General features: G+C 52.3%; 1 long non-coding RNA gene across 1 annotated transcript; it reads left to right on the plus strand.

Annotated features, from left to right (window-relative positions):
* The first annotated feature begins 1,920 nt into the window (after positions 1-1,920).
* On the plus strand, positions 1,921-3,139 carry LOC115282977. Its single transcript, XR_003904830.1, has 3 exons — positions 1,921-2,000; positions 2,760-2,867; positions 2,991-3,139. It is a non-coding gene; the product is annotated as an uncharacterized LOC115282977 (long non-coding RNA).
* Positions 3,140-8,694: the final 5,555 nt, after the last annotated feature.

An 8,694-nucleotide genomic window follows, 5' to 3' on the forward strand; every position in this document is an offset into this window, starting at 1 on the left:
CAGCGCCCCGGAGAGGAGGCAGCGCGCGGCCGCGGAGAGGCGCGGAGCCGGAGGCCGGCAGGACGCGGGGGCTCCACGGGCCTCGCCTCTCCCCCGCCTCCCGGAAGTAAGGCGAGACCCGGAGGGCGCCGAGAGCGCCGGCCTCCTCCCCTTCCCCGCCCCCCATCCCTGGCCGCGAGGGGGGAGGGGTGCAGTGTGGTGCGGGGGCGGGAGGCCGGGGGTGGGGGGTGGGGAGCGCGAAAGTTTCTTTTTGGCCGTTTTTGGAGGAGCTGGGGGAGGGGCCCTTCGCCGAAGGCGGAGAACTGGCCCTAGGAGTGAGGACGTGACACCCCTCTCCGTGGATGGCGGGGAGGCACTCGGTAAACTCCGGAGAGTCAGGGGTGGGGGTGGAGGCAGAATTCCTTTGCTCGGGTTCTGCTCCCGGGTCACACTCAGCATGGGGTCTCCGAAGGGGAGGCTCTGAATGCGGAGAAGGTAAGGGGCAACCCGAAAACCACAGTGCGTCCTCCGCAGACCAGGCCGGCGGGAGGGGGACATTCTGAGAGCGAGGGAGCCCCTCCCGGGATGGAAGAGCCACAAGTAGCCCCCACCCCACGGAGCCGCTGTACTGTCCCGAGGTTCTGTATCTGAAAAAGACAGCTGGGGCTCCAGGTAGGGCTGGCTGCATTCCCTCTGGGCTGCGTGAGTCCTGCCCCCGGATCTGCCAGATGGAGGCACAGCTGCAGGTAGAGGTGGGGAGCCTAGGACTGGGGCAGGAGCAGCCTACCTCCATTCCCTGAAAACCCTCTGAAAGCCCCTGCAGGAGGTGGGTGTGACTTGCCTCGGGCCTGGGGCCAAATGGATGGCACCTATAGAATCAGGGATGCAAAATCCCCATTAGCAGGAAAGGAACAGAAAGTTCCAGTGGCCAAGCCAATGCGCAGAGAGCCAAGCTGGGGTAGAGCCACACGGAGGCGCCTAGTTGAGTCAACCTGGTGTCCCCAGGGCACGCCAAGCTTAAATACTCCTTGGAAGGCATTTGAGAAGAAGGCAGCCTAGGGAATGTCCCTCCTGGATTGAATCTACTTCAAAATACTTCTCCCTCCCATCTGCCCTCTTGCTAAAACAGACCCAAACAGAACAGTATCCGGATGCTCTTGAAGCAAAAAGCATGAGGCATTGAATTAGTGGTGTATTGATCCTGGGAGCTTACTGTGCAGAAGCACCACAAGTAAGCACAAACGGCAGAGGGTACCCAACCTCACGCGTGTGCCATCCCCAAGGTCCCAGACCCCCGCCTAGACAGGCAGAGGGTCTTCAAAACAAGGGCGCCAAAATTCAGAATCTGTCATATGTCAAGACCTGCGTGAGGGTGTCTCATCTCACTTAACCCGTCGTGACAGGTGCATGTGGCTGTCATTACCTCCAGTATACTGATGAGAAACTGAGACTCACAGAAGTAAGATGACCCCACCAAGTGACACAGCTGAGAAGTGTCAGAGCTGGGCCTTGAACTCAGGCATGCTTGCCTCCAAAACACAGGCTCAGAATGCAGATACAAACACTCCCTCCCAAATGTAGGAAGGGGACAAGCGTTTCTACCCCACTTCCCAAATTACACACACACACACACACACACACACACACACGCACGCACACAGACACACAGACGCACGCTTACCATGAACCACTTCCTCCTTCTACATACAGCAAGCAGCCCTATCCCTTCTCCCCCCAACCCCCGCCAATCAATCTCTGTTGTCCATTTTCTGGCCACTCTTCTAGGGGAGGACTTCCCCCATGAATCTAATCTTGGCTCATCGGCTTGTTTAACAAGTGTGTTGACCTCCAACTACACCACACAGTGCGTTGGTTTGGGGGAAACAAGGAGGAATCAAACACAATGCTTACACTTGACCTCTCAGGATTCAATGGCGGCAGAGGCGATGTTGGTTTGCAAACTGGCCCCTGGACACAGAGGGCAAGAAGAAACCAAGAAAGAAGCAGGTCTCTCCAGATGGGTAGGTGGCGCGTTACCTACTAACTAGGAACCGAACTAACAAGACTTGTCTTGGGCACCACAGGAAGGGTCGATCTCCACGCCCGCTTGCCAGAACATTCAATGTTTATGTAGAGGCCTTAACTGGCTTCAGTCACATATGCCACCTAGATGTTCTCAACAACACCTTGCTCTACAAAGCTGTGTTCTTGGGCAGCATGGGGAAGGGGATGAGGAGCCTCAGGCTGCCTTGGGTCAAGCTCAGGGTTAACCAGCAGTCACGTCCCCTCGATCACCTCCTTCAACTTCCCCCTAACCAGCTTTTCTAATCCCGCATGCCCCCCTCCTCCACTGCATGCCTGAGGGGTCAGCAAGACGAAACCCCTTGCTTCGTGGAGACGGCCCATTCTGGGCAGCTGTTTAGCCTCCTTGAGACAGCTACCACAACAACAGTCTAGGCACATTCAAGAGAAAAGGCAGATTAAGATAATCATCCCCAAAACAGTGTTTTCCCACGAAGAGCGCCATGATCTGAACCACTGATTTATTAAGACCTGTAAGTTTGGGACCGGGTCCCTCAGGATGTGCTCCTGTGTCCTCATGCGATGCACTAAAGATGACACATCAGGTGTGAACACACAACATTCTGTTGGGACAATGGCACAGGTACCTCCTTGCAAGGCGGGAATAATATCCAAGGCCATCTTATTCTGGAGGACAGCTACCATTTAAAGCTTGCTGGGTGAGTTCAGTCAGGGCTTCTGGGTGTGCTGTCTTCCAGGCCAACGGAGGAGACAAAGACGAGCCAAATGATTGTTGCGGTGGAAAACAGTGTGTGTGCACCTGGCCTTGAGGAGAGGGAGCCTGGCCTCCTTCAGAACGTAGCCTTGTACGTACTGTACATGTTAGCAGGGGAGGCAGCAGTGTCGGGTGTGAGGAGATGGACTGGGGACGGGATATGCCGGCCCAAGACTGCCACCTTCTCCCCTCTATGGTGCATGAAACATTACAGGTATGATGTTTTCAACCAGTTCAGCATGCCACAGGACAGCCGGATCCCCATGGAGATTGGAGCGGTCCGCCACCCACCCCCACAGAGGGTGCAAAGTAATTCACCCGTGCTGGCGGGATGTCTTACTGCAGATTGCACCAGATGATGCATGATCGGGGCTTGGTGTTTTCAGAAGTGGAGCACATTGATCCACGGCAAGAGTCGGGGCAATGGATGTTCCTGAAACATCCATGTCTTCTGGCATTGAGTGTCTCAGTAGGGTCCCCATTCTAGAATAAAGAACAACAGACTGTATTGGTACATCATCCAGATGGAAAGCCTGGACAACACTTTAGCCTGACCACAGTGGTTGTACTTGTTAGTAATTTAGGCTGATGCTTTAGTACTCCATTTTCCTTTCCACCATGCCTGCTGCTTGCAGGTTTGAGGGGCGATGAAACCTCCACTCAGTGTCATCTTCTTTTGTCCAGTTTTGGAATGTGACCCCTGATCACTGTTCCTATGGCGTGAGTGTCCATACGTGGTACTCAGCTTCTCTAATACTCTAATGGTGGCAGCCTGGTTTATGTGGTGATAAGGAAAAGCTCGAGTTAGGCCAAGTGTTCCCACAAACTGGGCATATTTAGAATCCTCACTCAGAAGGAGGGGGCCAATATAATCAATTTCCCATCTCTCCGCCGAGGTATTGCTTGCTTGTTTATTTAAGATTTTTGTTTTTAAATAATCCACACCCAACAGGAGGCTTGAACTCGTGACTCTGATATCCAGAACCGCAGCTCTACCAGCTGAGCCAGCCAGATGCCCCAACCCTGGGCGTTGCAGAACCCACAGAACATGTTAACTAAGTCGCTACATTTCAAGGGCGACCCAGCATCCTTGGTGACATGCCAGCCCACCCAGGCACTCCAGGGGCCACTCTTCCTATGCACCCAATTCAGCTGTATCAGCTGAAGGGTCGGTTGCTGAGGCTCACAGCTGGGCTAGGGGATCAGTTTCCTGATTGTCACGGGTGTCGGAGGTGGGACATGGAACCCAGGATTGCAGGTGAAGCCAGATGGCTTTTCCACCTTTTCTGACACATAAGAGCTTATTCATCATCAGCCACCTCTCAGCTTCCCATTGTCCAAGCCATCGGGCTAATCCCTTTAGAATAGTCCACTGTCGGTGCAGAGGGCTAATGACCAGGACTCATGAGCAATCACAAGCCAAACCCCACCGAGTTCAGCCCACCGGCTGCCCTGGTTCCTTTCTGTTTCCAGACATCTGTGTACGAGGCAGCAGCAGGCATTTCCCCCACCCTCCCCATAAGCCGCAGGGGCCACCACAGGAACTGAGAGGGTCTCCACATTCTACAGGGCCTAGGAGCCCCTGCATTTCTAGAAACAGTGGGCAGGTGGACAGAGCGCTCCCCAGCTGCAAGTAGGCCTGGCCCTGGGGGCACGAGGGTTGGAGCCATGGTGGAAGGGAGTGGATGGAACACCTTCTCAGCCCTCCCCTGATGGAAACGGGAGCGCTCGCCAGCATATGCTGTTCCTGGGTAAGAGGCTCCACCTGGAGGAGCGCGCGTGCACTGCCAGGAGCCGGAGCTCCACGGGGCCATGCCAGTGTCCGCCCCCTTCCAGACCCGGGACCCAAATCCTAGGGGTGTTTTCTCCTTGTGTCCTCCCCGCCACAGAGCGCGACCCCCACCTTCCGCAGTCACGGACATGTCCAACTCAAAAGGTGACCCTGCTGGGGAGATACCCAGGCTTTAATCGACTTAATTCGTATTTTTTCCTTCCCTTAGCTTGTATCCACGCCTGCCCTTTCCTCACCAGGCAGCATAAGGGATGGAGGCACCGTGCCAGGTGGGGAACGAAAGTCCTCCAAACCCCAAATGCCTGCAAAGGTTTGGGCCTCCCTCGTGTTCCTAGGGGTCCGACAGGCTTGCACCGTACCAACCACAGCTTCTGAGACAACACAGGGCTCCTCCGACCAGATGACTCACCAAACCTTTCCGCTGGCGCCTGGCCACGAGTTTCGGTGAGGTCACCAGCTGCCGTGTCCCTCGAAGTGAAGCCTGCAGGGCGCCCGGTAGCAGAGACCAGTCTTCCTGTATTAACGTTGTATCTTCAATGGAATGGGCCCGTTTTACTGATGTGTGTGTGGGAGGAGAACAGGGAGAGGTCTGCAGTGACCATCCTGTGACATATTGTGGGGCTGAGCAGGGAGCCCTGGGGAGGCACTGGAAGGGTCCATTGTGGCCCCTCCCACACGAGCGGATTGATCTGAAGTCATCAGGCCCGGCACTTGCCTGTCTTTCCATGAATCCTTATATATGCCAGGAAATGGGCACATAGGGCAATTCAACCTGACGGTGAATAAAATGCTTCCACTCACAGCTCTCCTTAAAGACCCTTTGTATTAGATAAGACTCATCTGCAATTAGCAGTATGGCTTCTGTACGAACATCACATATCCCAGGATCCTTACCCGTGTTTTTGTGATATTCTGTTGGCTAAACCTCTTCCTCTTCAATCAGACAACACCTGTCCCCCTTGGCCCTGTGGGCGTGTGTGGGAGCAAAGGAGACTGGGTTTAGATTGGGTCTGCTTGGCCCAAACTTTCAGGCTCTGCCCTAATTTGTGGTCTTTTTGATGAAAGCAAAATATTAAGTGTCTGGCTAAGCATTAAGGAAATTTCCAGATAAATTCATTTGCATATCAGGCAATTTAACTCCTTACTTAGACAATGTGCTGAGATTTTTGCTCTGGTAAATTTATTCGCTTATGAATGAATAAGTGAAAGCATGGAGGAATTCATGTTCTCTGACACTGATGCTGCTTTTCTCAGAAGCAACGGGCGGGGAGGTGGCTCTTCCAACCCTGGGGGATCTGAGGTTGGCTCAGAGCCCAGAGCCTGCTGCCCGGGGACGGTGGGGGCACAGAGGGCAGCCCACCACCTCCAGCAAGTGGTGGCAGGTAGGAGGGTCAGTAAGCGGAGATCTGCAGTGGCCTCGGATGCTAATTTGCTATTTCACATATGCTGGATACAGGCTCCTGTCACAATCACTCCTTAATTAACAAAGAAGACATTCTTTTCTAATATACAGATGGCATTATTACTTCATTACTACTTCATTAATACATTCCATTACTATTGGAGTCAATATTGTCATTGAGTAATATACATGACTATGTGTCAATATACAACTTTTTCTCCTGACCTCTCATTGACCTAAAGAAAAGTTAAAGGGGTGCTTGGGTGGCTCAGTTCACTCAACATTCACCTTCAGCTCAGGTCAGGATCTCATGGTTTGTGAGTTCAAGCCCTGCATGAGTGTGGAGCCTGCTTGGGATTCTCTCTCTCTCCCTCTCCCTGCCACTTCCCTGCTTGTGCCCTCTCCACCCCCACCCCCTCAAAAATAAACATTTTTTAAAAAGAAGAAAGGTTAAAGATCAACTATTATAAATCAAAGTGTTTCCTGCTGTTGGGGATTTTTTATACATTTATTTAATTTTTTTTATATTTTTTATTTATTTTTGAGAGACAGAGACAGCGTGATCAGGGGAGGGTCAGAGAGAGAGGGAGATACAGAATCCGAAGCAGGCTTCAGGCCCTGAGCTGTCAGCACAGAGCCTGATGCGGGGCTCGAATCCACAATTCCTGAGATCATGACCTGAGCCGAAGCCGAATGCTTAACTGACTGAGCCACCCAAACGCCCCTAAACATTTATTTATTTTTGAGAGACAGAGAGAGGCAGAGCACAAGTGGAGGAGGGGCCAAGAGAGAATGAGACACAGAATCCGAAGCAGGCTCCAGGCTCTGAGCTGTCAGCATAGAATCCCAATGCAGGGCTCAAACCCACGAACCGTGAGATCATGACCTGAGCCGAAGTCAGACGTTTAACTGACTGAGCCGCCCAGGCGCCCCTGTTGGTTGGTTTTTAAATGAACACCTCATATAACAGCTAATTCCATCCCATTTTGTTGCCTCAGCATATGCTTAGCAAATAATTTGTCACGAAGCAAATAATCCGTCACCAGGGAGGGACAATCAGCAAAGACATTTAATGTGTGGCTTATGGAGATTTTGTTTATGGTTGTTTTATTTTCTCCTTCCGGGAGAAAACGAGAGAAGGGAGTCTACACGGAGGGGAGTTTTGAGGTTCAGCTACCTCTTGATCGGAGCCTCAGAATGGATTTAACTTGCTGTGTAGCCTATAGAAAACCACGGAGCATCTCTGCATGGTTTCCTTGTTTGTGCTAAATTATTGCTGAGGCCTCTTCCTGCCCCTGTTTTCTGTCCCACTGCAATTTGACACGATCCTTGACCAAATCATAAATACCTTGCTAATGGGATGAAAATGAGTTAGAATCTGGGATTCTGGTCATTAGCCCCATGTCACCATCTGCCAGAGCGCTGTGATAACAGGGTCAGGTGAATCCAAATCACCCAACACTTGTTAAGCAAGCAGGTACCTGCTCCATCCTCTCTCCACGCCCTACGCCCCACTGAACCAGAATCCTGGGGAGGGGGGGCCCAGACTTCTCTCTTTCCTTCATGAGACTATGGAGGGCAAAATGGGGACCCCACCCAAACCAGCCACGTTCCCGGAGCTCCTCCTAGCTATCAGGCAGGCCGAGCTATTTTCCAGAGTTTTGCACTTGGCCTTTCCCTCTGCTTGAAAAGTTTTCCCCCCATGGCTGCTTCTTCTCTATGTCACCTGCTCAGAGAGGGCTTGGCCAGCCTCCCTCTCTCCACCCCCCTCACTAACCCATCACCTGTTTCCTTTTCTCCTCAACACTAGTCATGTTTTGAATTTCATCTCCCCTCCTCCCGCATTATCCATTACCCCTACTGCGATAGAAGGCCCCCCTCCACCCACACCCCACCCCCGGGGGCAGAGACCCTGCCTGGCTGGTTGGAAGCTGGACCCCAGCATGAGGGACCCGGGAGGTGCTCTGTGATGTAAGAATTCCTTCAGCTCTGAGGCTGAGGCTGCTTCTCCGAGATGCAGGAATGGGGACCCTCGTGGGACCCTGAAAACCCTGGGCCCTGTCCTAAGACCAGTTCCTGAGGGTACTGAGGGGCATCTCCTACCCCCCTGCCCTGTCCAAGGCACTGAGGAAGAACTCAGCAAGGGGCTGGGCACCCGGAGAACCACCGCTGAGGGTATTTGATGGAAAATCCTAACTCAGAGGCTGTTGACAAGATTCTCTTCCCTTCGTAGTCTAGTAAAAAAAATAAATATGTGCTGGGGTCAGGTGTGAATGGAGTACTGCTCACCTGCCCAATTAAGGGGCTATTCCATTTTCACTCCCCTCACTGAAGACAACTGACCTTGACATTTCCCGTACTAGCTTTTCTCTACTTTCCTTATCTGATGGGATAATGATGTCATAAAGAAATAAGTGAAACAGTAGGTGTTTAATAAATGTTTGACAGTGTAAAATTAGGAAGACAATCACAAGAGGACTTCCAAACTCTTCCTTACCTTCAATCAATTTTGTGACAGCCAAAAATTGGTTTGTAATATGAGCATTCACCCCCTTAGGACAGAGTCAGTGGCTTCTTTCTCTTGTTTGCTTTCAATGAGGCACACATACTGTAGCCCCTGAGTCACCTAAGGCCCCAGGTAGGCTGAGGAGGGGCCCTGAGACCACACCTGACCTATCCAGTCCCTGTTTAAAGACACAAAAGTCCTCTCTCTCAAACAAAACT

The sequence above is a fragment of the Suricata suricatta genome, chromosome 17, assembly GCF_006229205.1.
Source record: "Suricata suricatta isolate VVHF042 chromosome 17, meerkat_22Aug2017_6uvM2_HiC, whole genome shotgun sequence".
Classification (NCBI taxonomy): domain Eukaryota; kingdom Metazoa; phylum Chordata; class Mammalia; order Carnivora; family Herpestidae; genus Suricata; species Suricata suricatta.